General features: G+C 51.4%; 54 non-coding genes across 54 annotated transcripts; all 54 read right to left on the reverse strand.

Annotated features, from left to right (window-relative positions):
* Positions 1 to 482: 482 nt before the first annotated feature.
* Trnas-cga lies at positions 483 to 564 on the reverse strand. Its single transcript has one exon. It is a non-coding gene; the product is annotated as a tRNA-Ser (tRNA).
* A 138-nt stretch (positions 565 to 702) lies between these two features.
* Trnak-uuu lies at positions 703 to 775 on the reverse strand. The gene has a single exon. It is a non-coding gene; the product is annotated as a tRNA-Lys (tRNA).
* Positions 776 to 1,129: 354 nt separating this feature from the next.
* On the reverse strand, positions 1,130 to 1,211 carry Trnas-aga. Its single transcript has one exon. It is a non-coding gene; the product is annotated as a tRNA-Ser (tRNA).
* Positions 1,212 to 1,951: 740 nt separating this feature from the next.
* Trnas-cga lies at positions 1,952 to 2,033 on the reverse strand. Its single transcript has one exon. It is a non-coding gene; the product is annotated as a tRNA-Ser (tRNA).
* A 138-nt stretch (positions 2,034 to 2,171) lies between these two features.
* On the reverse strand, positions 2,172 to 2,244 carry Trnak-uuu. The gene has a single exon. It is a non-coding gene; the product is annotated as a tRNA-Lys (tRNA).
* A 354-nt stretch (positions 2,245 to 2,598) lies between these two features.
* Positions 2,599 to 2,680, reverse strand: Trnas-aga. Its single transcript has one exon. It is a non-coding gene; the product is annotated as a tRNA-Ser (tRNA).
* A 739-nt stretch (positions 2,681 to 3,419) lies between these two features.
* Positions 3,420 to 3,501, reverse strand: Trnas-cga. Its single transcript has one exon. It is a non-coding gene; the product is annotated as a tRNA-Ser (tRNA).
* A 138-nt stretch (positions 3,502 to 3,639) lies between these two features.
* On the reverse strand, positions 3,640 to 3,712 carry Trnak-uuu. Its single transcript has one exon. It is a non-coding gene; the product is annotated as a tRNA-Lys (tRNA).
* A 354-nt stretch (positions 3,713 to 4,066) lies between these two features.
* Trnas-aga lies at positions 4,067 to 4,148 on the reverse strand. Its single transcript has one exon. It is a non-coding gene; the product is annotated as a tRNA-Ser (tRNA).
* Positions 4,149 to 4,887: 739 nt separating this feature from the next.
* Trnas-cga lies at positions 4,888 to 4,969 on the reverse strand. The gene has a single exon. It is a non-coding gene; the product is annotated as a tRNA-Ser (tRNA).
* Positions 4,970 to 5,107: 138 nt separating this feature from the next.
* Trnak-uuu lies at positions 5,108 to 5,180 on the reverse strand. Its single transcript has one exon. It is a non-coding gene; the product is annotated as a tRNA-Lys (tRNA).
* Positions 5,181 to 5,534: 354 nt separating this feature from the next.
* Positions 5,535 to 5,616, reverse strand: Trnas-aga. The gene has a single exon. It is a non-coding gene; the product is annotated as a tRNA-Ser (tRNA).
* Positions 5,617 to 6,355: 739 nt separating this feature from the next.
* Positions 6,356 to 6,437, reverse strand: Trnas-cga. The gene has a single exon. It is a non-coding gene; the product is annotated as a tRNA-Ser (tRNA).
* Positions 6,438 to 6,575: 138 nt separating this feature from the next.
* On the reverse strand, positions 6,576 to 6,648 carry Trnak-uuu. Its single transcript has one exon. It is a non-coding gene; the product is annotated as a tRNA-Lys (tRNA).
* A 354-nt stretch (positions 6,649 to 7,002) lies between these two features.
* Positions 7,003 to 7,084, reverse strand: Trnas-aga. Its single transcript has one exon. It is a non-coding gene; the product is annotated as a tRNA-Ser (tRNA).
* A 739-nt stretch (positions 7,085 to 7,823) lies between these two features.
* Trnas-cga lies at positions 7,824 to 7,905 on the reverse strand. Its single transcript has one exon. It is a non-coding gene; the product is annotated as a tRNA-Ser (tRNA).
* A 138-nt stretch (positions 7,906 to 8,043) lies between these two features.
* Positions 8,044 to 8,116, reverse strand: Trnak-uuu. Its single transcript has one exon. It is a non-coding gene; the product is annotated as a tRNA-Lys (tRNA).
* Positions 8,117 to 8,470: 354 nt separating this feature from the next.
* Positions 8,471 to 8,552, reverse strand: Trnas-aga. Its single transcript has one exon. It is a non-coding gene; the product is annotated as a tRNA-Ser (tRNA).
* Positions 8,553 to 9,291: 739 nt separating this feature from the next.
* Positions 9,292 to 9,373, reverse strand: Trnas-cga. The gene has a single exon. It is a non-coding gene; the product is annotated as a tRNA-Ser (tRNA).
* A 138-nt stretch (positions 9,374 to 9,511) lies between these two features.
* On the reverse strand, positions 9,512 to 9,584 carry Trnak-uuu. The gene has a single exon. It is a non-coding gene; the product is annotated as a tRNA-Lys (tRNA).
* A 354-nt stretch (positions 9,585 to 9,938) lies between these two features.
* Positions 9,939 to 10,020, reverse strand: Trnas-aga. Its single transcript has one exon. It is a non-coding gene; the product is annotated as a tRNA-Ser (tRNA).
* Positions 10,021 to 10,759: 739 nt separating this feature from the next.
* On the reverse strand, positions 10,760 to 10,841 carry Trnas-cga. The gene has a single exon. It is a non-coding gene; the product is annotated as a tRNA-Ser (tRNA).
* Positions 10,842 to 10,979: 138 nt separating this feature from the next.
* Trnak-uuu lies at positions 10,980 to 11,052 on the reverse strand. Its single transcript has one exon. It is a non-coding gene; the product is annotated as a tRNA-Lys (tRNA).
* A 354-nt stretch (positions 11,053 to 11,406) lies between these two features.
* Trnas-aga lies at positions 11,407 to 11,488 on the reverse strand. Its single transcript has one exon. It is a non-coding gene; the product is annotated as a tRNA-Ser (tRNA).
* Positions 11,489 to 12,227: 739 nt separating this feature from the next.
* On the reverse strand, positions 12,228 to 12,309 carry Trnas-cga. Its single transcript has one exon. It is a non-coding gene; the product is annotated as a tRNA-Ser (tRNA).
* A 138-nt stretch (positions 12,310 to 12,447) lies between these two features.
* Positions 12,448 to 12,520, reverse strand: Trnak-uuu. The gene has a single exon. It is a non-coding gene; the product is annotated as a tRNA-Lys (tRNA).
* Positions 12,521 to 12,874: 354 nt separating this feature from the next.
* On the reverse strand, positions 12,875 to 12,956 carry Trnas-aga. The gene has a single exon. It is a non-coding gene; the product is annotated as a tRNA-Ser (tRNA).
* Positions 12,957 to 13,695: 739 nt separating this feature from the next.
* Positions 13,696 to 13,777, reverse strand: Trnas-cga. The gene has a single exon. It is a non-coding gene; the product is annotated as a tRNA-Ser (tRNA).
* Positions 13,778 to 13,915: 138 nt separating this feature from the next.
* Trnak-uuu lies at positions 13,916 to 13,988 on the reverse strand. The gene has a single exon. It is a non-coding gene; the product is annotated as a tRNA-Lys (tRNA).
* A 354-nt stretch (positions 13,989 to 14,342) lies between these two features.
* Positions 14,343 to 14,424, reverse strand: Trnas-aga. The gene has a single exon. It is a non-coding gene; the product is annotated as a tRNA-Ser (tRNA).
* A 739-nt stretch (positions 14,425 to 15,163) lies between these two features.
* Positions 15,164 to 15,245, reverse strand: Trnas-cga. The gene has a single exon. It is a non-coding gene; the product is annotated as a tRNA-Ser (tRNA).
* Positions 15,246 to 15,383: 138 nt separating this feature from the next.
* On the reverse strand, positions 15,384 to 15,456 carry Trnak-uuu. Its single transcript has one exon. It is a non-coding gene; the product is annotated as a tRNA-Lys (tRNA).
* Positions 15,457 to 15,810: 354 nt separating this feature from the next.
* On the reverse strand, positions 15,811 to 15,892 carry Trnas-aga. The gene has a single exon. It is a non-coding gene; the product is annotated as a tRNA-Ser (tRNA).
* A 739-nt stretch (positions 15,893 to 16,631) lies between these two features.
* Trnas-cga lies at positions 16,632 to 16,713 on the reverse strand. The gene has a single exon. It is a non-coding gene; the product is annotated as a tRNA-Ser (tRNA).
* A 138-nt stretch (positions 16,714 to 16,851) lies between these two features.
* Positions 16,852 to 16,924, reverse strand: Trnak-uuu. Its single transcript has one exon. It is a non-coding gene; the product is annotated as a tRNA-Lys (tRNA).
* A 354-nt stretch (positions 16,925 to 17,278) lies between these two features.
* On the reverse strand, positions 17,279 to 17,360 carry Trnas-aga. Its single transcript has one exon. It is a non-coding gene; the product is annotated as a tRNA-Ser (tRNA).
* A 739-nt stretch (positions 17,361 to 18,099) lies between these two features.
* On the reverse strand, positions 18,100 to 18,181 carry Trnas-cga. Its single transcript has one exon. It is a non-coding gene; the product is annotated as a tRNA-Ser (tRNA).
* A 138-nt stretch (positions 18,182 to 18,319) lies between these two features.
* Positions 18,320 to 18,392, reverse strand: Trnak-uuu. The gene has a single exon. It is a non-coding gene; the product is annotated as a tRNA-Lys (tRNA).
* Positions 18,393 to 18,746: 354 nt separating this feature from the next.
* Positions 18,747 to 18,828, reverse strand: Trnas-aga. The gene has a single exon. It is a non-coding gene; the product is annotated as a tRNA-Ser (tRNA).
* A 739-nt stretch (positions 18,829 to 19,567) lies between these two features.
* Trnas-cga lies at positions 19,568 to 19,649 on the reverse strand. The gene has a single exon. It is a non-coding gene; the product is annotated as a tRNA-Ser (tRNA).
* Positions 19,650 to 19,787: 138 nt separating this feature from the next.
* Positions 19,788 to 19,860, reverse strand: Trnak-uuu. Its single transcript has one exon. It is a non-coding gene; the product is annotated as a tRNA-Lys (tRNA).
* Positions 19,861 to 20,214: 354 nt separating this feature from the next.
* On the reverse strand, positions 20,215 to 20,296 carry Trnas-aga. Its single transcript has one exon. It is a non-coding gene; the product is annotated as a tRNA-Ser (tRNA).
* Positions 20,297 to 21,035: 739 nt separating this feature from the next.
* On the reverse strand, positions 21,036 to 21,117 carry Trnas-cga. Its single transcript has one exon. It is a non-coding gene; the product is annotated as a tRNA-Ser (tRNA).
* Positions 21,118 to 21,255: 138 nt separating this feature from the next.
* On the reverse strand, positions 21,256 to 21,328 carry Trnak-uuu. Its single transcript has one exon. It is a non-coding gene; the product is annotated as a tRNA-Lys (tRNA).
* Positions 21,329 to 21,682: 354 nt separating this feature from the next.
* Positions 21,683 to 21,764, reverse strand: Trnas-aga. The gene has a single exon. It is a non-coding gene; the product is annotated as a tRNA-Ser (tRNA).
* A 739-nt stretch (positions 21,765 to 22,503) lies between these two features.
* Positions 22,504 to 22,585, reverse strand: Trnas-cga. Its single transcript has one exon. It is a non-coding gene; the product is annotated as a tRNA-Ser (tRNA).
* A 138-nt stretch (positions 22,586 to 22,723) lies between these two features.
* On the reverse strand, positions 22,724 to 22,796 carry Trnak-uuu. Its single transcript has one exon. It is a non-coding gene; the product is annotated as a tRNA-Lys (tRNA).
* A 354-nt stretch (positions 22,797 to 23,150) lies between these two features.
* Trnas-aga lies at positions 23,151 to 23,232 on the reverse strand. Its single transcript has one exon. It is a non-coding gene; the product is annotated as a tRNA-Ser (tRNA).
* A 739-nt stretch (positions 23,233 to 23,971) lies between these two features.
* Trnas-cga lies at positions 23,972 to 24,053 on the reverse strand. Its single transcript has one exon. It is a non-coding gene; the product is annotated as a tRNA-Ser (tRNA).
* A 138-nt stretch (positions 24,054 to 24,191) lies between these two features.
* On the reverse strand, positions 24,192 to 24,264 carry Trnak-uuu. Its single transcript has one exon. It is a non-coding gene; the product is annotated as a tRNA-Lys (tRNA).
* A 354-nt stretch (positions 24,265 to 24,618) lies between these two features.
* Positions 24,619 to 24,700, reverse strand: Trnas-aga. Its single transcript has one exon. It is a non-coding gene; the product is annotated as a tRNA-Ser (tRNA).
* Positions 24,701 to 25,439: 739 nt separating this feature from the next.
* Trnas-cga lies at positions 25,440 to 25,521 on the reverse strand. Its single transcript has one exon. It is a non-coding gene; the product is annotated as a tRNA-Ser (tRNA).
* Positions 25,522 to 25,659: 138 nt separating this feature from the next.
* Trnak-uuu lies at positions 25,660 to 25,732 on the reverse strand. Its single transcript has one exon. It is a non-coding gene; the product is annotated as a tRNA-Lys (tRNA).
* A 354-nt stretch (positions 25,733 to 26,086) lies between these two features.
* Positions 26,087 to 26,168, reverse strand: Trnas-aga. Its single transcript has one exon. It is a non-coding gene; the product is annotated as a tRNA-Ser (tRNA).
* Between the last annotated feature and the right edge of the window lie 94 nt (positions 26,169 to 26,262).

The raw sequence follows: 26,262 nt of genomic DNA on the forward strand, positions 1-26,262 counted from the left end.
GAGTGACTCGCGTGTCGTAATTGCTGGATTATGGCTCCAATGGCGACTTCACCGACTTACCGCTGACGCTAGTTTTGTGTCGTCTTAAACGATGGACATACTTACAAGCAGCTGCGAGATCTTAAGAAAAGAAACGCTGCACCACTGCTTTTGCCGCACTCGAATGAATCGAATTGCGACTCATAGAAAGAAATGAATGCTCGCTCTGTCCTACACTTTCAAGCACATCTGCGTACTCACGAACACGGCGACGGCGCGACAAAAGGACGGGGGCGCGTTCGTGGGCGTGCGACTGATTTCTGCAGTACTAGCGTCCGTGCGAGGTGAACCGATAGGCACAACAGACAGCGGCCGTCGCGAAACAGTATTCTTAAACCTAAATTTCCGTCTTGTTGAGAATGGTGTCACTGGTTTGGATCCGCATTCACCCACGCACGTCACATGTGTGCGAAAATTTCTGCTCGTTTTAATGCAAAATCGCACGCAGCCGGTAGGATTCGAACCTACGCTCCCAGGGGGAATCTGATTTCGAGTCAGACGCCTTAACCACTCGGCCACGACTGCCAGTAGCGCAAGACCCTAGCGACACATGCAACTGCTACCGTTTAAAGCACTGCAGTGCCAGGAAACGGCGTAGCTGCGTTCTTTTCCGTAGTGCTTACACCGCTACTAGACGTGCGGCTACCAAAGTATTAAAATTTCCGCCCGAACAGGGACTTGAACCCCGGACCCTTAGGTTAAAAGCCTAATGCTCTACCGACTGAGCTATCCGGGCTCACATTACGTGAGCACCCCTCCCACTACGTATACTGACACATTGCCTCATGTCCTTTACTGTTGGGTAATCGTTGCGTGGAGCTGTTACTATTTAAACGTCGTCTGACTGCTGTCTATAAACTCATTGCGCTAGGCTCGTAACAGACTATCGAAGAAAGCTGACACACGATGTAAAGTCAAATTGCAGCAGTTTGTACGTCTCATATGCTACAGCGGAGGAGCTACGTGTATTGTCGACGCTCACTGGACAACTGTAAAATTCACAAGCGTCTCGAACGCAGGGCTTCCCATGTATTCGCTCATTTCACGGTTCCGTTGGTGATGTTCTTCACCTCTTGACACAAAAAAGAAACGCAGTCGGTAGGACTCGAACCTACGCTCCCAGAGGGAATCTGACTTCTAGTCAGACGCCTTAACCACTCGGCCACGACTGCCGGTCGCATAGCGTGGTCCCGACAAGTGCAACTGCTCCTTTACATGCAATCTGACGGCAGAACGCGACATGGCCTCACTCGTTTCTGTAGTGCTTTCGTTGCCAGCACATTAGCCGTTACGACAGTGTATTAGTTTTCGCCTGGACGGGGGCTTGAACACGGGACCTTTGGTTGAAGGTCTAGCGCTCTACCGACTGAGCTATCCGCTCCCTCGGCCGAGCGTTGTAGTACATGGTGCATGGCGTGCGAGTGACTCGCGTGTCGTAATTGCTGGCTTATGGCTCCAATGGCGACTTCACCGACTTCCCACTGACGCACCGCTGACGCTAGTTTTGTGTCGTCTTAAACGATGGACATACTTACAAGCAGCTGCGAGATCTTAAGAAAAGAAACGCTGCACCACTGCTTTTGCCGCACTCGAATGAATCGAATTGCGACTCATAGAAAGAAATGAATGCTCGCTCTGTCCTACACTTTCAAGCACATCTGCGTACTCACGAACACGGCGACGGCGCGACAAAAGGACGGGGGCGCGTTCGTGGTCGTGCGACTGATTTCTGCAGTACTAGCGTCCGTGCGAGGTGAACCGATAGGCACAACAGACAGCGGCCGTCGCGAAACAGTATTCTTAAACATAAATTTCCGTCTTGTTGAGAATGGTGTCACTGGTTTGGATCCGCATTCACCCACGCATGTCACATGTGTGCGAAAATTTCTGCTCGTTTTAATGCAAAATCGCACGCAGCCGGTAGGATTCGAACCTACGCTCCCAGGGGGAATCTGATTTCGAGTCAGACGCCTTAACCACTCGGCCACGACTGCCAGTAGCGCAAGACCCTAGCGACACATGCAACTGCTACCGTTTAAAGCACTGCAGTGCCAGGAAACGGCGTAGCTGCGTTCTTTTCCGTAGTGCTTACACCGCTACTAGACGTGCGGCTACCAAAGTATTAAAATTTCCGCCCGAACAGGGACTTGAACCCCGGACCCTTAGGTTAAAAGCCTAATGCTCTACCGACTGAGCTATCCGGGCTCACATTACGTGAGCACCCCTCCCACTACGTATACTGTCACATTGAGTCATGTCCTTTACTGTTGGGTAATCGTTGCGTGGAGCTGTTACTATTTAAACGTCGTCTGACTGCTGTCTATAAACTCATTGCGCTAGGCTCGTAACAGACTATCGAAGAAAGCTGACACACGATGTAAAGTCAAATTGCAGCAGTTTGTACGTCTCATATGCTACAGCGGAGGAGCTACGTGTTTTGTCGACGCTCACTGGACAACTGTAAAATTCACAAGCGTCTCGAACGCAGGGCTTCCCATGTATTCGCTCATTTCACGGTTCCGTTGGAGATGTTCATCACCTCTTGACACAAAAAAGAAACGCAGTCGGTAGGACTCGAACCTACGCTCCCAGAGGGAATCTGATTTCTAGTCAGACGCCTTAACCACTCGGCCACGACTGCCGGTCGCATAGCGGTGTCCCGACAAGTGCAACTGCTCCTTTACATGCAATCTGACGGCAGAACGCGACATGGCCTCACTCGTTTCTGTAGTGCTTTCGTTGCCAGCACGTTAGCCGTTACGACAGTGTATTAGTTTTCGCCTGGACGGGGCTTGAACACGGGACCTTTGGTTGAAGGTCTAGCGCTCTACCGACTGAGCTATCCGCTCCCTCGGCCGAGCGTTGTAGTACATGCTGCATGGCGTGCGAGTGACTCGCGTGTCGTAATTGCTGGCTTATGGCTCCAATGGCGACTTCACCGACTTCCCACTGACGCACCGCTGACGCTAGTTTTGTGTCGTCTTAAACGATGGACATACTTACAAGCAGCTGCGAGATCTTAAGAAAAGAAACGCTGCACCACTGCTTTTGCCGCACTCGAATGAATCGAATTGCGACTCATAGGAAGAAATGAATGCTCGCTCTGTCCTACACTTTCAAGCACATCTGCGTACTCACGAACACGGCGACGGCGCGACAAAAGGACGGGGGCGCGTTCGTGGGCGTGCGACTGATTTCTGCAGTACTAGCGTCCGTGCGAGGTGAACCGATAGGCACAACAGACAGCGGCCGTCGCGAAACAGTATTCTTAAACATAAATTTCCGTCTTGTTGAGGATGGTGTCACTGGTTTGGATCCGCATTCACCCACGCAGGTCACATGTGTGTGAAAATTTCTGCTCGTTTTAATGCAAAATCGCACGCAGCCGGTAGCATTCGAACCTACGCTCCCAGGGGGAATCTGATTTCGAGTCAGACGCCTTAACCACTCGGCCACAACTGCCAGTAGCGCAAGACCCTAGCGACACATGCAACTGCTACCGTTTAAAGCACTGCAGTGCCAGGAAACGGCGTAGCTGCGTTCTTTTCCGTAGTGCTTACACCGCTACTAGACGTGCGGCTACCAAAGTATTAAAATTTCCGCCCGAACAGGGACTTGAACCCTGGACCCTTAGGTTAAAAGCCTAATGCTCTACCGACTGAGCTATCCGGGCTCACATTACGTGAGCACCCCTCCCACTACGTATACTGACACATTGCCTCATGTCCTTTACTGTTGGGTAATCGTTGCGTGGAGCTGTTACTATTTAAACGTCGTCTGACTGCTGTCTATAAACTCATTGCGCTAGGCTCGTAACAGACTATCGAAGAAAGCTGACACACGATGTAAAGTCAAATTGCAGCAGTTTGTACGTCTCATATGCTACAGCGGAGGAGCTACGTGTTTTGTCGACGCTCACTGGACAACTGTAAAATTCACAAGCGTCTCGAACGCAGGGCTTCCCATGTATTCGCTCATTTCACGGTTCCGTTGGAGATGTTCATCACCTCTTGACACAAAAAAGAAACGCAGTCGGTAGGACTCGAACCTACGCTCCCAGAGGGAATCTGATTTCTAGTCAGACGCCTTAACCACTCGGCCACGACTGCCGGTCGCATAGCGGTGTCCCGACAAGTGCAACTGCTCCTTTACATGCAATCTGACGGCAGAACGCGACATGGCCTCACTCGTTTCTGTAGTGCTTTCGTTGCCAGCACGTTAGCCGTTACGACAGTGTATTAGTTTTCGCCTGGACGGGGCTTGAACACGGGACCTTTGGTTGAAGGTCTAGCGCTCTACCGACTGAGCTATCCGCTCCCTCGGCCGAGCGTTGTAGTACATGCTGCATGGCGTGCGAGTGACTCGCGTGTCGTAATTGCTGGCTTATGGCTCCAATGGCGACTTCACCGACTTCCCACTGACGCACCGCTGACGCTAGTTTTGTGTCGTCTTAAACGATGGACATACTTACAAGCAGCTGCGAGATCTTAAGAAAAGAAACGCTGCACCACTGCTTTTGCCGCACTCGAATGAATCGAATTGCGACTCATAGGAAGAAATGAATGCTCGCTCTGTCCTACACTTTCAAGCACATCTGCGTACTCACGAACACGGCGACGGCGCGACAAAAGGACGGGGGCGCGTTCGTGGGCGTGCGACTGATTTCTGCAGTACTAGCGTCCGTGCGAGGTGAACCGATAGGCACAACAGACAGCGGCCGTCGCGAAACAGTATTCTTAAACATAAATTTCCGTCTTGTTGAGGATGGTGTCACTGGTTTGGATCCGCATTCACCCACGCAGGTCACATGTGTGTGAAAATTTCTGCTCGTTTTAATGCAAAATCGCACGCAGCCGGTAGCATTCGAACCTACGCTCCCAGGGGGAATCTGATTTCGAGTCAGACGCCTTAACCACTCGGCCACAACTGCCAGTAGCGCAAGACCCTAGCGACACATGCAACTGCTACCGTTTAAAGCACTGCAGTGCCAGGAAACGGCGTAGCTGCGTTCTTTTCCGTAGTGCTTACACCGCTACTAGACGTGCGGCTACCAAAGTATTAAAATTTCCGCCCGAACAGGGACTTGAACCCTGGACCCTTAGGTTAAAAGCCTAATGCTCTACCGACTGAGCTATCCGGGCTCACATTACGTGAGCACCCCTCCCACTACGTATACTGACACATTGCCTCATGTCCTTTACTGTTGGGTAATCGTTGCGTGGAGCTGTTACTATTTAAACGTCGTCTGACTGCTGTCTATAAACTCATTGCGCTAGGCTCGTAACAGACTATCGAAGAAAGCTGACACACGATGTAAAGTCAAATTGCAGCAGTTTGTACGTCTCATATGCTACAGCGGAGGAGCTACGTGTTTTGTCGACGCTCACTGGACAACTGTAAAATTCACAAGCGTCTCGAACGCAGGGCTTCCCATGTATTCGCTCATTTCACGGTTCCGTTGGAGATGTTCATCACCTCTTGACACAAAAAAGAAACGCAGTCGGTAGGACTCGAACCTACGCTCCCAGAGGGAATCTGATTTCTAGTCAGACGCCTTAACCACTCGGCCACGACTGCCGGTCGCATAGCGGTGTCCCGACAAGTGCAACTGCTCCTTTACATGCAATCTGACGGCAGAACGCGACATGGCCTCACTCGTTTCTGTAGTGCTTTCGTTGCCAGCACGTTAGCCGTTACGACAGTGTATTAGTTTTCGCCTGGACGGGGCTTGAACACGGGACCTTTGGTTGAAGGTCTAGCGCTCTACCGACTGAGCTATCCGCTCCCTCGGCCGAGCGTTGTAGTACATGCTGCATGGCGTGCGAGTGACTCGCGTGTCGTAATTGCTGGCTTATGGCTCCAATGGCGACTTCACCGACTTCCCACTGACGCACCGCTGACGCTAGTTTTGTGTCGTCTTAAACGATGGACATACTTACAAGCAGCTGCGAGATCTTAAGAAAAGAAACGCTGCACCACTGCTTTTGCCGCACTCGAATGAATCGAATTGCGACTCATAGGAAGAAATGAATGCTCGCTCTGTCCTACACTTTCAAGCACATCTGCGTACTCACGAACACGGCGACGGCGCGACAAAAGGACGGGGGCGCGTTCGTGGGCGTGCGACTGATTTCTGCAGTACTAGCGTCCGTGCGAGGTGAACCGATAGGCACAACAGACAGCGGCCGTCGCGAAACAGTATTCTTAAACATAAATTTCCGTCTTGTTGAGGATGGTGTCACTGGTTTGGATCCGCATTCACCCACGCAGGTCACATGTGTGTGAAAATTTCTGCTCGTTTTAATGCAAAATCGCACGCAGCCGGTAGCATTCGAACCTACGCTCCCAGGGGGAATCTGATTTCGAGTCAGACGCCTTAACCACTCGGCCACAACTGCCAGTAGCGCAAGACCCTAGCGACACATGCAACTGCTACCGTTTAAAGCACTGCAGTGCCAGGAAACGGCGTAGCTGCGTTCTTTTCCGTAGTGCTTACACCGCTACTAGACGTGCGGCTACCAAAGTATTAAAATTTCCGCCCGAACAGGGACTTGAACCCTGGACCCTTAGGTTAAAAGCCTAATGCTCTACCGACTGAGCTATCCGGGCTCACATTACGTGAGCACCCCTCCCACTACGTATACTGACACATTGCCTCATGTCCTTTACTGTTGGGTAATCGTTGCGTGGAGCTGTTACTATTTAAACGTCGTCTGACTGCTGTCTATAAACTCATTGCGCTAGGCTCGTAACAGACTATCGAAGAAAGCTGACACACGATGTAAAGTCAAATTGCAGCAGTTTGTACGTCTCATATGCTACAGCGGAGGAGCTACGTGTTTTGTCGACGCTCACTGGACAACTGTAAAATTCACAAGCGTCTCGAACGCAGGGCTTCCCATGTATTCGCTCATTTCACGGTTCCGTTGGAGATGTTCATCACCTCTTGACACAAAAAAGAAACGCAGTCGGTAGGACTCGAACCTACGCTCCCAGAGGGAATCTGATTTCTAGTCAGACGCCTTAACCACTCGGCCACGACTGCCGGTCGCATAGCGGTGTCCCGACAAGTGCAACTGCTCCTTTACATGCAATCTGACGGCAGAACGCGACATGGCCTCACTCGTTTCTGTAGTGCTTTCGTTGCCAGCACGTTAGCCGTTACGACAGTGTATTAGTTTTCGCCTGGACGGGGCTTGAACACGGGACCTTTGGTTGAAGGTCTAGCGCTCTACCGACTGAGCTATCCGCTCCCTCGGCCGAGCGTTGTAGTACATGCTGCATGGCGTGCGAGTGACTCGCGTGTCGTAATTGCTGGCTTATGGCTCCAATGGCGACTTCACCGACTTCCCACTGACGCACCGCTGACGCTAGTTTTGTGTCGTCTTAAACGATGGACATACTTACAAGCAGCTGCGAGATCTTAAGAAAAGAAACGCTGCACCACTGCTTTTGCCGCACTCGAATGAATCGAATTGCGACTCATAGGAAGAAATGAATGCTCGCTCTGTCCTACACTTTCAAGCACATCTGCGTACTCACGAACACGGCGACGGCGCGACAAAAGGACGGGGGCGCGTTCGTGGGCGTGCGACTGATTTCTGCAGTACTAGCGTCCGTGCGAGGTGAACCGATAGGCACAACAGACAGCGGCCGTCGCGAAACAGTATTCTTAAACATAAATTTCCGTCTTGTTGAGAATGGTGTCACTGGTTTGGATCCGCATTCACCCACGCATGTCACATGTGTGCGAAAATTTCTGCTCGTTTTAATGCAAAATCGCACGCAGCCGGTAGGATTCGAACCTACGCTCCCAGGGGGAATCTGATTTCGAGTCAGACGCCTTAACCACTCGGCCACGACTGCCAGTAGCGCAAGACCCTAGCGACACATGCAACTGCTACCGTTTAAAGCTCTGCAGTGCCAGGAAACGGCGTAGCTGCGTTCTTTTCCGTAGTGCTTACACCGCTACTAGACGTGCGGCTACCAAAGTATTAAAATTTCCGCCCGAACAGGGACTTGAACCCCGGACCCTTAGTTTAAAAGCCTAATGCTCTACCGACTGAGCTATCCGGGCTCACATTACGTGAGCACCCCTCCCACTACGTATACTGACACATTGCCTCATGTCCTTTACTGTTGGGTAATCGTTGCGTGGAGCTGTTACTATTTAAACGTCGTCTGACTGCTGTCTATAAACTCATTGCGCTAGGCTCGTAACAGACTATCGAAGAAAGCTGACACACGATGTAAAGTCAAATTGCAGCAGTTTGTACGTCTCATATGCTACAGCGGAGGAGCTACGTGTTTTGTCGACGCTCACTGGACAACTGTAAAATTCACAAGCGTCTCGAACGCAGGGCTTCCCATGTATTCGCTCATTTCACGGTTCCGTTGGAGATGTTCATCACCTCTTGACACAAAAAAGAAACGCAGTCGGTAGGACTCGAACCTACGCTCCCAGAGGGAATCTGATTTCTAGTCAGACGCCTTAACCACTCGGCCACGACTGCCGGTCGCATAGCGGTGTCCCGACAAGTGCAACTGCTCCTTTACATGCAATCTGACGGCAGAACGCGACATGGCCTCACTCGTTTCTGTAGTGCTTTCGTTGCCAGCACGTTAGCCGTTACGACAGTGTATTAGTTTTCGCCTGGACGGGGCTTGAACACGGGACCTTTGGTTGAAGGTCTAGCGCTCTACCGACTGAGCTATCCGCTCCCTCGGCCGAGCGTTGTAGTACATGCTGCATGGCGTGCGAGTGACTCGCGTGTCGTAATTGCTGGCTTATGGCTCCAATGGCGACTTCACCGACTTCCCACTGACGCACCGCTGACGCTAGTTTTGTGTCGTCTTAAACGATGGACATACTTACAAGCAGCTGCGAGATCTTAAGAAAAGAAACGCTGCACCACTGCTTTTGCCGCACTCGAATGAATCGAATTGCGACTCATAGGAAGAAATGAATGCTCGCTCTGTCCTACACTTTCAAGCACATCTGCGTACTCACGAACACGGCGACGGCGCGACAAAAGGACGGGGGCGCGTTCGTGGGCGTGCGACTGATTTCTGCAGTACTAGCGTCCGTGCGAGGTGAACCGATAGGCACAACAGACAGCGGCCGTCGCGAAACAGTATTCTTAAACATAAATTTCCGTCTTGTTGAGGATGGTGTCACTGGTTTGGATCCGCATTCACCCACGCAGGTCACATGTGTGTGAAAATTTCTGCTCGTTTTAATGCAAAATCGCACGCAGCCGGTAGCATTCGAACCTACGCTCCCAGGGGGAATCTGATTTCGAGTCAGACGCCTTAACCACTCGGCCACAACTGCCAGTAGCGCAAGACCCTAGCGACACATGCAACTGCTACCGTTTAAAGCACTGCAGTGCCAGGAAACGGCGTAGCTGCGTTCTTTTCCGTAGTGCTTACACCGCTACTAGACGTGCGGCTACCAAAGTATTAAAATTTCCGCCCGAACAGGGACTTGAACCCTGGACCCTTAGGTTAAAAGCCTAATGCTCTACCGACTGAGCTATCCGGGCTCACATTACGTGAGCACCCCTCCCACTACGTATACTGACACATTGCCTCATGTCCTTTACTGTTGGGTAATCGTTGCGTGGAGCTGTTACTATTTAAACGTCGTCTGACTGCTGTCTATAAACTCATTGCGCTAGGCTCGTAACAGACTATCGAAGAAAGCTGACACACGATGTAAAGTCAAATTGCAGCAGTTTGTACGTCTCATATGCTACAGCGGAGGAGCTACGTGTTTTGTCGACGCTCACTGGACAACTGTAAAATTCACAAGCGTCTCGAACGCAGGGCTTCCCATGTATTCGCTCATTTCACGGTTCCGTTGGAGATGTTCATCACCTCTTGACACAAAAAAGAAACGCAGTCGGTAGGACTCGAACCTACGCTCCCAGAGGGAATCTGATTTCTAGTCAGACGCCTTAACCACTCGGCCACGACTGCCGGTCGCATAGCGGTGTCCCGACAAGTGCAACTGCTCCTTTACATGCAATCTGACGGCAGAACGCGACATGGCCTCACTCGTTTCTGTAGTGCTTTCGTTGCCAGCACGTTAGCCGTTACGACAGTGTATTAGTTTTCGCCTGGACGGGGCTTGAACACGGGACCTTTGGTTGAAGGTCTAGCGCTCTACCGACTGAGCTATCCGCTCCCTCGGCCGAGCGTTGTAGTACATGCTGCATGGCGTGCGAGTGACTCGCGTGTCGTAATTGCTGGCTTATGGCTCCAATGGCGACTTCACCGACTTCCCACTGACGCACCGCTGACGCTAGTTTTGTGTCGTCTTAAACGATGGACATACTTACAAGCAGCTGCGAGATCTTAAGAAAAGAAACGCTGCACCACTGCTTTTGCCGCACTCGAATGAATCGAATTGCGACTCATAGGAAGAAATGAATGCTCGCTCTGTCCTACACTTTCAAGCACATCTGCGTACTCACGAACACGGCGACGGCGCGACAAAAGGACGGGGGCGCGTTCGTGGGCGTGCGACTGATTTCTGCAGTACTAGCGTCCGTGCGAGGTGAACCGATAGGCACAACAGACAGCGGCCGTCGCGAAACAGTATTCTTAAACATAAATTTCCGTCTTGTTGAGGATGGTGTCACTGGTTTGGATCCGCATTCACCCACGCAGGTCACATGTGTGTGAAAATTTCTGCTCGTTTTAATGCAAAATCGCACGCAGCCGGTAGCATTCGAACCTACGCTCCCAGGGGGAATCTGATTTCGAGTCAGACGCCTTAACCACTCGGCCACAACTGCCAGTAGCGCAAGACCCTAGCGACACATGCAACTGCTACCGTTTAAAGCACTGCAGTGCCAGGAAACGGCGTAGCTGCGTTCTTTTCCGTAGTGCTTACACCGCTACTAGACGTGCGGCTACCAAAGTATTAAAATTTCCGCCCGAACAGGGACTTGAACCCTGGACCCTTAGGTTAAAAGCCTAATGCTCTACCGACTGAGCTATCCGGGCTCACATTACGTGAGCACCCCTCCCACTACGTATACTGACACATTGCCTCATGTCCTTTACTGTTGGGTAATCGTTGCGTGGAGCTGTTACTATTTAAACGTCGTCTGACTGCTGTCTATAAACTCATTGCGCTAGGCTCGTAACAGACTATCGAAGAAAGCTGACACACGATGTAAAGTCAAATTGCAGCAGTTTGTACGTCTCATATGCTACAGCGGAGGAGCTACGTGTTTTGTCGACGCTCACTGGACAACTGTAAAATTCACAAGCGTCTCGAACGCAGGGCTTCCCATGTATTCGCTCATTTCACGGTTCCGTTGGAGATGTTCATCACCTCTTGACACAAAAAAGAAACGCAGTCGGTAGGACTCGAACCTACGCTCCCAGAGGGAATCTGATTTCTAGTCAGACGCCTTAACCACTCGGCCACGACTGCCGGTCGCATAGCGGTGTCCCGACAAGTGCAACTGCTCCTTTACATGCAATCTGACGGCAGAACGCGACATGGCCTCACTCGTTTCTGTAGTGCTTTCGTTGCCAGCACGTTAGCCGTTACGACAGTGTATTAGTTTTCGCCTGGACGGGGCTTGAACACGGGACCTTTGGTTGAAGGTCTAGCGCTCTACCGACTGAGCTATCCGCTCCCTCGGCCGAGCGTTGTAGTACATGCTGCATGGCGTGCGAGTGACTCGCGTGTCGTAATTGCTGGCTTATGGCTCCAATGGCGACTTCACCGACTTCCCACTGACGCACCGCTGACGCTAGTTTTGTGTCGTCTTAAACGATGGACATACTTACAAGCAGCTGCGAGATCTTAAGAAAAGAAACGCTGCACCACTGCTTTTGCCGCACTCGAATGAATCGAATTGCGACTCATAGGAAGAAATGAATGCTCGCTCTGTCCTACACTTTCAAGCACATCTGCGTACTCACGAACACGGCGACGGCGCGACAAAAGGACGGGGGCGCGTTCGTGGGCGTGCGACTGATTTCTGCAGTACTAGCGTCCGTGCGAGGTGAACCGATAGGCACAACAGACAGCGGCCGTCGCGAAACAGTATTCTTAAACATAAATTTCCGTCTTGTTGAGGATGGTGTCACTGGTTTGGATCCGCATTCACCCACGCAGGTCACATGTGTGTGAAAATTTCTGCTCGTTTTAATGCAAAATCGCACGCAGCCGGTAGCATTCGAACCTACGCTCCCAGGGGGAATCTGATTTCGAGTCAGACGCCTTAACCACTCGGCCACAACTGCCAGTAGCGCAAGACCCTAGCGACACATGCAACTGCTACCGTTTAAAGCACTGCAGTGCCAGGAAACGGCGTAGCTGCGTTCTTTTCCGTAGTGCTTACACCGCTACTAGACGTGCGGCTACCAAAGTATTAAAATTTCCGCCCGAACAGGGACTTGAACCCTGGACCCTTAGGTTAAAAGCCTAATGCTCTACCGACTGAGCTATCCGGGCTCACATTACGTGAGCACCCCTCCCACTACGTATACTGACACATTGCCTCATGTCCTTTACTGTTGGGTAATCGTTGCGTGGAGCTGTTACTATTTAAACGTCGTCTGACTGCTGTCTATAAACTCATTGCGCTAGGCTCGTAACAGACTATCGAAGAAAGCTGACACACGATGTAAAGTCAAATTGCAGCAGTTTGTACGTCTCATATGCTACAGCGGAGGAGCTACGTGTTTTGTCGACGCTCACTGGACAACTGTAAAATTCACAAGCGTCTCGAACGCAGGGCTTCCCATGTATTCGCTCATTTCACGGTTCCGTTGGAGATGTTCATCACCTCTTGACACAAAAAAGAAACGCAGTCGGTAGGACTCGAACCTACGCTCCCAGAGGGAATCTGATTTCTAGTCAGACGCCTTAACCACTCGGCCACGACTGCCGGTCGCATAGCGGTGTCCCGACAAGTGCAACTGCTCCTTTACATGCAATCTGACGGCAGAACGCGACATGGCCTCACTCGTTTCTGTAGTGCTTTCGTTGCCAGCACGTTAGCCGTTACGACAGTGTATTAGTTTTCGCCTGGACGGGGCTTGAACACGGGACCTTTGGTTGAAGGTCTAGCGCTCTACCGACTGAGCTATCCGCTCCCTCGGCCGAGCGTTGTAGTACATGCTGCATGGCGTGCGAGTGACTCGCGTGTCGTAATTGCTGGCTTATGGCTCCAATGGCGACTTCACCGACTTCCCACTGACGCACCGCTGACGCTAGTTTTGTGTCGTCTTAAACGATGGACATACTTACAAGCAGCTGCGAGATCTTAAGAAAAGAAACGCTGCACCACTGCTTTTGCCGCACTCGAATGAATCGAATTGCGACTCATAGGAAGAAATGAATGCTCGCTCTGTCCTACACTTTCAAGCACATCTGCGTACTCACGAACACGGCGACGGCGCGACAAAAGGACGGGGGCGCGTTCGTGGGCGTGCGACTGATTTCTGCAGTACTAGCGTCCGTGCGAGGTGAACCGATAGGCACAACAGACAGCGGCCGTCGCGAAACAGTATTCTTAAACATAAATTTCCGTCTTGTTGAGAATGGTGTCACTGGTTTGGATCCGCATTCACCCACGCATGTCACATGTGTGCGAAAATTTCTGCTCGTTTTAATGCAAAATCGCACGCAGCCGGTAGGATTCGAACCTACGCTCCCAGGGGGAATCTGATTTCGAGTCAGACGCCTTAACCACTCGGCCACGACTGCCAGTAGCGCAAGACCCTAGCGACACATGCAACTGCTACCGTTTAAAGCTCTGCAGTGCCAGGAAACGGCGTAGCTGCGTTCTTTTCCGTAGTGCTTACACCGCTACTAGACGTGCGGCTACCAAAGTATTAAAATTTCCGCCCGAACAGGGACTTGAACCCCGGACCCTTAGTTTAAAAGCCTAATGCTCTACCGACTGAGCTATCCGGGCTCACATTACGTGAGCACCCCTCCCACTACGTATACTGACACATTGCCTCATGTCCTTTACTGTTGGGTAATCGTTGCGTGGAGCTGTTACTATTTAAACGTCGTCTGACTGCTGTCTATAAACTCATTGCGCTAGGCTCGTAACAGACTATCGAAGAAAGCTGACACACGATGTAAAGTCAAATTGCAGCAGTTTGTACGTCTCATATGCTACAGCGGAGGAGCTACGTGTTTTGTCGACGCTCACTGGACAACTGTAAAATTCACAAGCGTCTCGAACGCAGGGCTTCCCATGTATTCGCTCATTTCACGGTTCCGTTGGAGATGTTCATCACCTCTTGACACAAAAAAGAAACGCAGTCGGTAGGACTCGAACCTACGCTCCCAGAGGGGATCTGATTTCTAGTCAGACGCCTTAACCACTCGGCCACGACTGCCGGTCGCATAGCGGTGTCCCGACAAGTGCAACTGCTCCTTTACATGCAATCTGACGGCAGAACGCGACATGGCCTCACTCGTTTCTGTAGTGCTTTCGTTGCCAGCACGTTAGCCGTTACGACAGTGTATTAGTTTTCGCCTGGACGGGGCTTGAACACGGGACCTTTGGTTGAAGGTCTAGCGCTCTACCGACTGAGCTATCCGCTCCCTCGGCCGAGCGTTGTAGTACATGCTGCATGGCGTGCGAGTGACTCGCGTGTCGTAATTGCTGGCTTATGGCTCCAATGGCGACTTCACCGACTTCCCACTGACGCACCGCTGACGCTAGTTTTGTGTCGTCTTAAACGATGGACATACTTACAAGCAGCTGCGAGATCTTAAGAAAAGAAACGCTGCACCACTGCTTTTGCCGCACTCGAATGAATCGAATTGCGACTCATAGGAAGAAATGAATGCTCGCTCTGTCCTACACTTTCAAGCACATCTGCGTACTCACGAACACGGCGACGGCGCGACAAAAGGACGGGGGCGCGTTCGTGGGCGTGCGACTGATTTCTGCAGTACTAGCGTCCGTGCGAGGTGAACCGATAGGCACAACAGACAGCGGCCGTCGCGAAACAGTATTCTTAAACATAAATTTCCGTCTTGTTGAGAATGGTGTCACTGGTTTGGATCCGCATTCACCCACGCATGTCACATGTGTGCGAAAATTTCTGCTCGTTTTAATGCAAAATCGCACGCAGCCGGTAGGATTCGAACCTACGCTCCCAGGGGGAATCTGATTTCGAGTCAGACGCCTTAACCACTCGGCCACGACTGCCAGTAGCGCAAGACCCTAGCGACACATGCAACTGCTACCGTTTAAAGCTCTGCAGTGCCAGGAAACGGCGTAGCTGCGTTCTTTTCCGTAGTGCTTACACCGCTACTAGACGTGCGGCTACCAAAGTATTAAAATTTCCGCCCGAACAGGGACTTGAACCCCGGACCCTTAGTTTAAAAGCCTAATGCTCTACCGACTGAGCTATCCGGGCTCACATTACGTGAGCACCCCTCCCACTACGTATACTGACACATTGCCTCATGTCCTTTACTGTTGGGTAATCGTTGCGTGGAGCTGTTACTATTTAAACGTCGTCTGACTGCTGTCTATAAACTCATTGCGCTAGGCTCGTAACAGACTATCGAAGAAAGCTGACACACGATGTAAAGTCAAATTGCAGCAGTTTGTACGTCTCATATGCTACAGCGGAGGAGCTACGTGTTTTGTCGACGCTCACTGGACAACTGTAAAATTCACAAGCGTCTCGAACGCAGGGCTTCCCATGTATTCGCTCATTTCACGGTTCCGTTGGAGATGTTCATCACCTCTTGACACAAAAAAGAAACGCAGTCGGTAGGACTCGAACCTACGCTCCCAGAGGGAATCTGATTTCTAGTCAGACGCCTTAACCACTCGGCCACGACTGCCGGTCGCATAGCGGTGTCCCGACAAGTGCAACTGCTCCTTTACATGCAATCTGACGGCAGAACGCGACATGGCCTCACTCGTTTCTGTAGTGCTTTCGTTGCCAGCACGTTAGCCGTTACGACAGTGTATTAGTTTTCGCCTGGACGGGGCTTGAACACGGGACCTTTGGTTGAAGGTCTAGCGCTCTACCGACTGAGCTATCCGCTCCCTCGGCCGAGCGTTGTAGTACATGCTGCATGGCGTGCGAGTGACTCGCGTGTCGTAATTGCTGGCTTATGGCTCCAATGGCGACTTCACCGACTTCCCACTGACGCACCGCTGACGCTAGTTTTGTGTCGTCTTAAACGATGGACATACTTACAAGCAGCTGCGAGATCTTAAGAAAAGAAACGCTGCACCACTGCTTTTGCCGCACTCGAATGAATCGAATTGCGACTCATAGGAAGAAATGAATGCTCGCTCTGTCCTACACTTTCAAGCACATCTGCGTACTCACGAACACGGCGACGGCGCGACAAAAGGACGGGGGCGCGTTCGTGGGCGTGCGACTGATTTCTGCAGTACTAGCGTCCGTGCGAGGTGAACCGATAGGCACAACAGACAGCGGCCGTCGCGAAACAGTATTCTTAAACATAAATTTCCGTCTTGTTGAGGATGGTGTCACTGGTTTGGATCCGCATTCACCCACGCAGGTCACATGTGTGTGAAAATTTCTGCTCGTTTTAATGCAAAATCGCACGCAGCCGGTAGCATTCGAACCTACGCTCCCAGGGGGAATCTGATTTCGAGTCAGACGCCTTAACCACTCGGCCACAACTGCCAGTAGCGCAAGACCCTAGCGACACATGCAACTGCTACCGTTTAAAGCACTGCAGTGCCAGGAAACGGCGTAGCTGCGTTCTTTTCCGTAGTGCTTACACCGCTACTAGACGTGCGGCTACCAAAGTATTAAAATTTCCGCCCGAACAGGGACTTGAACCCTGGACCCTTAGGTTAAAAGCCTAATGCTCTACCGACTGAGCTATCCGGGCTCACATTACGTGAGCACCCCTCCCACTACGTATACTGACACATTGCCTCATGTCCTTTACTGTTGGGTAATCGTTGCGTGGAGCTGTTACTATTTAAACGTCGTCTGACTGCTGTCTATAAACTCATTGCGCTAGGCTCGTAACAGACTATCGAAGAAAGCTGACACACGATGTAAAGTCAAATTGCAGCAGTTTGTACGTCTCATATGCTACAGCGGAGGAGCTACGTGTTTTGTCGACGCTCACTGGACAACTGTAAAATTCACAAGCGTCTCGAACGCAGGGCTTCCCATGTATTCGCTCATTTCACGGTTCCGTTGGAGATGTTCATCACCTCTTGACACAAAAAAGAAACGCAGTCGGTAGGACTCGAACCTACGCTCCCAGAGGGAATCTGATTTCTAGTCAGACGCCTTAACCACTCGGCCACGACTGCCGGTCGCATAGCGGTGTCCCGACAAGTGCAACTGCTCCTTTACATGCAATCTGACGGCAGAACGCGACATGGCCTCACTCGTTTCTGTAGTGCTTTCGTTGCCAGCACGTTAGCCGTTACGACAGTGTATTAGTTTTCGCCTGGACGGGGCTTGAACACGGGACCTTTGGTTGAAGGTCTAGCGCTCTACCGACTGAGCTATCCGCTCCCTCGGCCGAGCGTTGTAGTACATGCTGCATGGCGTGCGAGTGACTCGCGTGTCGTAATTGCTGGCTTATGGCTCCAATGGCGACTTCACCGACTTCCCACTGACGCACCGCTGACGCTAGTTTTGTGTCGTCTTAAACGATGGACATACTTACAAGCAGCTGCGAGATCTTAAGAAAAGAAACGCTGCACCACTGCTTTTGCCGCACTCGAATGAATCGAATTGCGACTCATAGGAAGAAATGAATGCTCGCTCTGTCCTACACTTTCAAGCACATCTGCGTACTCACGAACACGGCGACGGCGCGACAAAAGGACGGGGGCGCGTTCGTGGGCGTGCGACTGATTTCTGCAGTACTAGCGTCCGTGCGAGGTGAACCGATAGGCACAACAGACAGCGGCCGTCGCGAAACAGTATTCTTAAACATAAATTTCCGTCTTGTTGAGGATGGTGTCACTGGTTTGGATCCGCATTCACCCACGCAGGTCACATGTGTGTGAAAATTTCTGCTCGTTTTAATGCAAAATCGCACGCAGCCGGTAGCATTCGAACCTACGCTCCCAGGGGGAATCTGATTTCGAGTCAGACGCCTTAACCACTCGGCCACAACTGCCAGTAGCGCAAGACCCTAGCGACACATGCAACTGCTACCGTTTAAAGCACTGCAGTGCCAGGAAACGGCGTAGCTGCGTTCTTTTCCGTAGTGCTTACACCGCTACTAGACGTGCGGCTACCAAAGTATTAAAATTTCCGCCCGAACAGGGACTTGAACCCTGGACCCTTAGGTTAAAAGCCTAATGCTCTACCGACTGAGCTATCCGGGCTCACATTACGTGAGCACCCCTCCCACTACGTATACTGACACATTGCCTCATGTCCTTTACTGTTGGGTAATCGTTGCGTGGAGCTGTTACTATTTAAACGTCGTCTGACTGCTGTCTATAAACTCATTGCGCTAGGCTCGTAACAGACTATCGAAGAAAGCTGACACACGATGTAAAGTCAAATTGCAGCAGTTTGTACGTCTCATATGCTACAGCGGAGGAGCTACGTGTTTTGTCGACGCTCACTGGACAACTGTAAAATTCACAAGCGTCTCGAACGCAGGGCTTCCCATGTATTCGCTCATTTCACGGTTCCGTTGGAGATGTTCATCACCTCTTGACACAAAAAAGAAACGCAGTCGGTAGGACTCGAACCTACGCTCCCAGAGGGAATCTGATTTCTAGTCAGACGCCTTAACCACTCGGCCACGACTGCCGGTCGCATAGCGGTGTCCCGACAAGTGCAACTGCTCCTTTACATGCAATCTGACGGCAGAACGCGACATGGCCTCACTCGTTTCTGTAGTGCTTTCGTTGCCAGCACGTTAGCCGTTACGACAGTGTATTAGTTTTCGCCTGGACGGGGCTTGAACACGGGACCTTTGGTTGAAGGTCTAGCGCTCTACCGACTGAGCTATCCGCTCCCTCGGCCGAGCGTTGTAGTACATGCTGCATGGCGTGCGAGTGACTCGCGTGTCGTAATTGCTGGCTTATGGCTCCAATGGCGACTTCACCGACTTCCCACTGACGCACCGCTGACGCTAGTTTTGTGTCGTCTTAAACGATGGACATACTTACAAGCAGCTGCGAGATCTTAAGAAAAGAAACGCTGCACCACTGCTTTTGCCGCACTCGAATGAATCGAATTGCGACTCATAGGAAGAAATGAATGCTCGCTCTGTCCTACACTTTCAAGCACATCTGCGTACTCACGAACACGGCGACGGCGCGACAAAAGGACGGGGGCGCGTTCGTGGGCGTGCGACTGATTTCTGCAGTACTAGCGTCCGTGCGAGGTGAACCGATAGGCACAACAGACAGCGGCCGTCGCGAAACAGTATTCTTAAACATAAATTTCCGTCTTGTTGAGGATGGTGTCACTGGTTTGGATCCGCATTCACCCACGCAGGTCACATGTGTGTGAAAATTTCTGCTCGTTTTAATGCAAAATCGCACGCAGCCGGTAGCATTCGAACCTACGCTCCCAGGGGGAATCTGATTTCGAGTCAGACGCCTTAACCACTCGGCCACAACTGCCAGTAGCGCAAGACCCTAGCGACACATGCAACTGCTACCGTTTAAAGCACTGCAGTGCCAGGAAACGGCGTAGCTGCGTTCTTTTCCGTAGTGCTTACACCGCTACTAGACGTGCGGCTACCAAAGTATTAAAATTTCCGCCCGAACAGGGACTTGAACCCTGGACCCTTAGGTTAAAAGCCTAATGCTCTACCGACTGAGCTATCCGGGCTCACATTACGTGAGCACCCCTCCCACTACGTATACTGACACATTGCCTCATGTCCTTTACTGTTGGGTAATCGTTGCGTGGAGCTGTTACTATTTAAACGTCGTCTGACTGCTGTCTATAAACTCATTGCGCTAGGCTCGTAACAGACTATCGAAGAAAGCTGACACACGATGTAAAGTCAAATTGCAGCAGTTTGTACGTCTCATATGCTACAGCGGAGGAGCTACGTGTTTTGTCGACGCTCACTGGACAACTGTAAAATTCACAAGCGTCTCGAACGCAGGGCTTCCCATGTATTCGCTCATTTCACGGTTCCGTTGGAGATGTTCATCACCTCTTGACACAAAAAAGAAACGCAGTCGGTAGGACTCGAACCTACGCTCCCAGAGGGAATCTGATTTCTAGTCAGACGCCTTAACCACTCGGCCACGACTGCCGGTCGCATAGCGGTGTCCCGACAAGTGCAACTGCTCCTTTACATGCAATCTGACGGCAGAACGCGACATGGCCTCACTCGTTTCTGTAGTGCTTTCGTTGCCAGCACGTTAGCCGTTACGACAGTGTATTAGTTTTCGCCTGGACGGGGCTTGAACACGGGACCTTTGGTTGAAGGTCTAGCGCTCTACCGACTGAGCTATCCGCTCCCTCGGCCGAGCGTTGTAGTACATGCTGCATGGCGTGCGAGTGACTCGCGTGTCGTAATTGCTGGCTTATGGCTCCAATGGCGACTTCACCGACTTCCCACTGACGCACCGCTGACGCTAGTTTTGTGTCGTCTTAAACGATGGACATACTTACAAGCAGCTGCGAGATCTTAAGAAAAGAAACGCTGCACCACTGCTTTTGCCGCACTCGAATGAATCGAATTGCGACTCATAGGAAGAAATGAATGCTCGCTCTGTCCTACACTTTCAAGCACATCTGCGTACTCACGAACACGGCGACGGCGCGACAAAAGGACGGGGGCGCGTTCGTGGGCGTGCGACTGATTTCTGCAGTACTAGCGTCCGTGCGAGGTGAACCGATAGGCACAACAGACAGCGGCCGTCGCGAAACAGTATTCTTAAACATAAATTTCCGTCTTGTTGAGGATGGTGTCACTGGTTTGGATCCGCATTCACCCACGCAGGTCACATGTGTGTGAAAATTTCTGCTCGTTTTAATGCAAAATCGCACGCAGCCGGTAGCATTCGAACCTACGCTCCCAGGGGGAATCTGATTTCGAGTCAGACGCCTTAACCACTCGGCCACAACTGCCAGTAGCGCAAGACCCTAGCGACACATGCAACTGCTACCGTTTAAAGCACTGCAGTGCCAGGAAACGGCGTAGCTGCGTTCTTTTCCGTAGTGCTTACACCGCTACTAGACGTGCGGCTACCAAAGTATTAAAATTTCCGCCCGAACAGGGACTTGAACCCTGGACCCTTAGGTTAAAAGCCTAATGCTCTACCGACTGAGCTATCCGGGCTCACATTACGTGAGCACCCCTCCCACTACGTATACTGACACATTGCCTCATGTCCTTTACTGTTGGGTAATCGTTGCGTGGAGCTGTTACTATTTAAACGTCGTCTGACTGCTGTCTATAAACTCATTGCGCTAGGCTCGTAACAGACTATCGAAGAAAGCTGACACACGATGTAAAGTCAAATTGCAGCAGTTTGTACGTCTCATATGCTACAGCGGAGGAGCTACGTGTTTTGTCGACGCTCACTGGACAACTGTAAAATTCACAAGCGTCTCGAACGCAGGGCTTCCCATGTATTCGCTCATTTCACGGTTCCGTTGGAGATGTTCATCACCTCTTGACACAAAAAAGAAACGCAGTCGGTAGGACTCGAACCTACGCTCCCAGAGGGAATCTGATTTCTAGTCAGACGCCTTAACCACTCGGCCACGACTGCCGGTCGCATAGCGGTGTCCCGACAAGTGCAACTGCTCCTTTACATGCAATCTGACGGCAGAACGCGACATGGCCTCACTCGTTTCTGTAGTGCTTTCGTTGCCAGCACGTTAGCCGTTACGACAGTGTATTAGTTTTCGCCTGGACGGGGCTTGAACACGGGACCTTTGGTTGAAGGTCTAGCGCTCTACCGACTGAGCTATCCGCTCCCTCGGCCGAGCGTTGTAGTACATGCTGCATGGCGTGCGAGTGACTCGCGTGTCGTAATTGCTGGCTTATGGCTCCAATGGCGACTTCACCGACTTCCCACTGACGCACCGCTGACGCTAGTTTTGTGTCGTCTTAAACGATGGACATACTTACAAGCAGCTGCGAGATCTTAAGAAAAGAAACGCTGCACCACTGCTTTTGCCGCACTCGAATGAATCGAATTGCGACTCATAGGAAGAAATGAATGCTCGCTCTGTCCTACACTTTCAAGCACATCTGCGTACTCACGAACACGGCGACGGCGCGACAAAAGGACGGGGGCGCGTTCGTGGGCGTGCGACTGATTTCTGCAGTACTAGCGTCCGTGCGAGGTGAACCGATAGGCACAACAGACAGCGGCCGTCGCGAAACAGTATTCTTAAACATAAATTTCCGTCTTGTTGAGGATGGTGTCACTGGTTTGGATCCGCATTCACCCACGCAGGTCACATGTGTGTGAAAATTTCTGCTCGTTTTAATGCAAAATCGCACGCAGCCGGTAGCATTCGAACCTACGCTCCCAGGGGGAATCTGATTTCGAGTCAGACGCCTTAACCACTCGGCCACAACTGCCAGTAGCGCAAGACCCTAGCGACACATGCAACTGCTACCGTTTAAAGCACTGCAGTGCCAGGAAACGGCGTAGCTGCGTTCTTTTCCGTAGTGCTTACACCGCTACTAGACGTGCGGCTACCAAAGTATTAAAATTTCCGCCCGAACAGGGACTTGAACCCTGGACCCTTAGGTTAAAAGCCTAATGCTCTACCGACTGAGCTATCCGGGCTCACATTACGTGAGCACCCCTCCCACTACGTATACTGACACATTGCCTCATGTCCTTTACTGTTGGGTAATCGTTGCGTGGAGCTGTTACTATTTAAACGTCGTCTGACTGCTGTCTATAAACTCATTGCGCTAGGCTCGTAACAGACTATCGAAGAAAGCTGACACACGATGTAAAGTCAAATTGCAGCAGTTTGTACGTCTCATATGCTACAGCGGAGGAGCTACGTGTTTTGTCGACGCTCACTGGACAACTGTAAAATTCACAAGCGTCTCGAACGCAGGGCTTCCCATGTATTCGCTCATTTCACGGTTCCGTTGGAGATGTTCATCACCTCTTGACACAAAAAAGAAACGCAGTCGGTAGGACTCGAACCTACGCTCCCAGAGGGAATCTGATTTCTAGTCAGACGCCTTAACCACTCGGCCACGACTGCCGGTCGCATAGCGGTGTCCCGACAAGTGCAACTGCTCCTTTACATGCAATCTGACGGCAGAACGCGACATGGCCTCACTCGTTTCTGTAGTGCTTTCGTTGCCAGCACGTTAGCCGTTACGACAGTGTATTAGTTTTCGCCTGGACGGGGCTTGAACACGGGACCTTTGGTTGAAGGTCTAGCGCTCTACCGACTGAGCTATCCGCTCCCTCGGCCGAGCGTTGTAGTACATGCTGCATGGCGTGCGAGTGACTCGCGTGTCGTAATTGCTGGCTTATGGCTCCAATGGCGACTTCACCGACTTCCCACTGACGCACCGCTGACGCTAGTTTTGTGTCGTCTTAAACGATGGACATACTTACAAGCAGCTGCGAGATCTTAAGAAAAGAAACGCTGCACCACTGCTTTTGCCGCACTCGAATGAATCGAATTGCGACTCATAGGAAGAAATGAATGCTCGCTCTGTCCTACACTTTCAAGCACATCTGCGTACTCACGAACACGGCGACGGCGCGACAAAAGGACGGGGGCGCGTTCGTGGGCGTGCGACTGATTTCTGCAGTACTAGCGTCCGTGCGAGGTGAACCGATAGGCACAACAGACAGCGGCCGTCGCGAAACAGTATTCTTAAACATAAATTTCCGTCTTGTTGAGGATGGTGTCACTGGTTTGGATCCGCATTCACCCACGCAGGTCACATGTGTGTGAAAATTTCTGCTCGTTTTAATGCAAAATCGCACGCAGCCGGTAGCATTCGAACCTACGCTCCCAGGGGGAATCTGATTTCGAGTCAGACGCCTTAACCACTCGGCCACAACTGCCAGTAGCGCAAGACCCTAGCGACACATGCAACTGCTACCGTTTAAAGCACTGCAGTGCCAGGAAACGGCGTAGCTGCGTTCTTTTCCGTAGTGCTTACACCGCTACTAGACGTGCGGCTACCAAAGTATTAAAATTTCCGCCCGAACAGGGACTTGAACCCTGGACCCTTAGGTTAAAAGCCTAATGCTCTACCGACTGAGCTATCCGGCCTCACATTACGTGAGCACCCCTCCCACTACGTATACTGACACATTGCCTCATGTCCTTTACTGTTGGGTAATCGTTGCGTGGAGCTGTTACTATTTAAACGTCGTCTGACTGCTGTCTATAAACTCATTGCGCTAGGCTCGTAACAGACTATCGAAGAAAGCTGACACACGATGTAAAGTCAAATTGCAGCAGTTTGTACGTCTCATATGCTACAGCGGAGGAGCTACGTGTTTTGTCGACGCTCACTGGACAACTGTAAAATTCACAAGCGTCTCGAACGCAGGGCTTCCCATGTATTCGCTCATTTCACGGTTCCGTTGGAGATGTTCATCACCTCTTGACACAAAAAAGAAACGCAGTCGGTAGGACTCGAACCTACGCTCCCAGAGGGAATCTGATTTCTAGTCAGACGCCTTAACCACTCGGCCACGACTGCCGGTCGCATAGCGGTGTCCCGACAAGTGCAACTGCTCCTTTACATGCAATCTGACGGCAGAACGCGACATGGCCTCACTCGTTTCTGTAGTGCTTTCGTTGCCAGCACGTTAGCCGTTACGACAGTGTATTAGTTTTCGCCTGGACGGGGCTTGAACACGGGACCTTTGGTTGAAGGTCTAGCGCTCTACCGACTGAGCTATCCGCTCCCTCGGCCGAGCGTTGTAGTACATGCTGCATGGCGTGCGAGTGACTCGCGTGTCGTAATTGCTGGCTTATGGCTCCAATGGCGACTTCACCGACTTCCCACTGACGCACCGCTGACGCTAGTTTTGTGTCGTCTTAAACGATGGACATACTTACAAGCAGCTGCGAGATCTTAAGAAAAGAAACGCTGCACCACTGCTTTTGCCGCACTCGAATGAATCGAATTGCGACTCATAGGAAGAAATGAATGCTCGCTCTGTCCTACACTTTCAAGCACATCTGCGTACTCACGAACACGGCGACGGCGCGACAAAAGGACGGGGGCGCGTTCGTGGGCGTGCGACTGATTTCTGCAGTACTAGCGTCCGTGCGAGGTGAACCGATAGGCACAACAGACAGCGGCCGTCGCGAAACAGTATTCTTAAACATAAATTTCCGTCTTGTTGAGGATGGTGTCACTGGTTTGGATCCGCATTCACCCACGCAGGTCACATGTGTGTGAAAATTTCTGCTCGTTTTAATGCAAAATCGCACGCAGCCGGTAGCATTCGAACCTACGCTCCCAGGGGGAATCTGATTTCGAGTCAGACGCCTTAACCACTCGGCCACAACTGCCAGTAGCGCAAGACCCTAGCGACACATGCAACTGCTACCGTTTAAAGCACTGCAGTGCCAGGAAACGGCGTAGCTGCGTTCTTTTCCGTAGTGCTTACACCGCTACTAGACGTGCGGCTACCAAAGTATTAAAATTTCCGCCCGAACAGGGACTTGAACCCTGGACCCTTAGGTTAAAAGCCTAATGCTCTACCGACTGAGCTATCCGGGCTCACTTTACGTGAGCACCCCTCCCACTATGTATAGTGACACATTGCCTCATGTCCTTTACTGTTGGGTAATCGTTGCGTGGAGCTGTTACTATTTAAACGTCGTCTGACTGCTGTCTATAAACTCATTGCGCTAGGCTCGTAACAGACTATCGAAGAAAGCTGACACACGATGTAAAGTCAAATTGCAGCAGTTTGTACGTCTCATATGCTACAGCGGAGGAGCTACGTGTTTTGTCGACGCTCACTGGACAACTGTAAAATTCACAAGCGTCTCGAACGCAGGGCTTCCCATGTATTCGCTCATTTCACGGTTCCGTTGGAGATGTTCTTCACCTCTTGAAACAAAAAAGAAACGCAGTCGGTAGGACTCGAACCTACGCTCCCAGAGGGAATCTGATTTCTAGTCAGACGCCTTAACCACTCGGCCACGACTGCCGGTCGCATAGCGGTGTCCCGACAAGTGCAACTGCTCCTTTACGTGCAATCTGACGGCAGAACGCGACATGGCCTCACTCGTTTCTGTAGTGCT

Source organism: Schistocerca americana, chromosome 3 (genome assembly GCF_021461395.2).
Source record: "Schistocerca americana isolate TAMUIC-IGC-003095 chromosome 3, iqSchAmer2.1, whole genome shotgun sequence".
Lineage (NCBI taxonomy): Eukaryota > Metazoa > Arthropoda > Insecta > Orthoptera > Acrididae > Schistocerca > Schistocerca americana.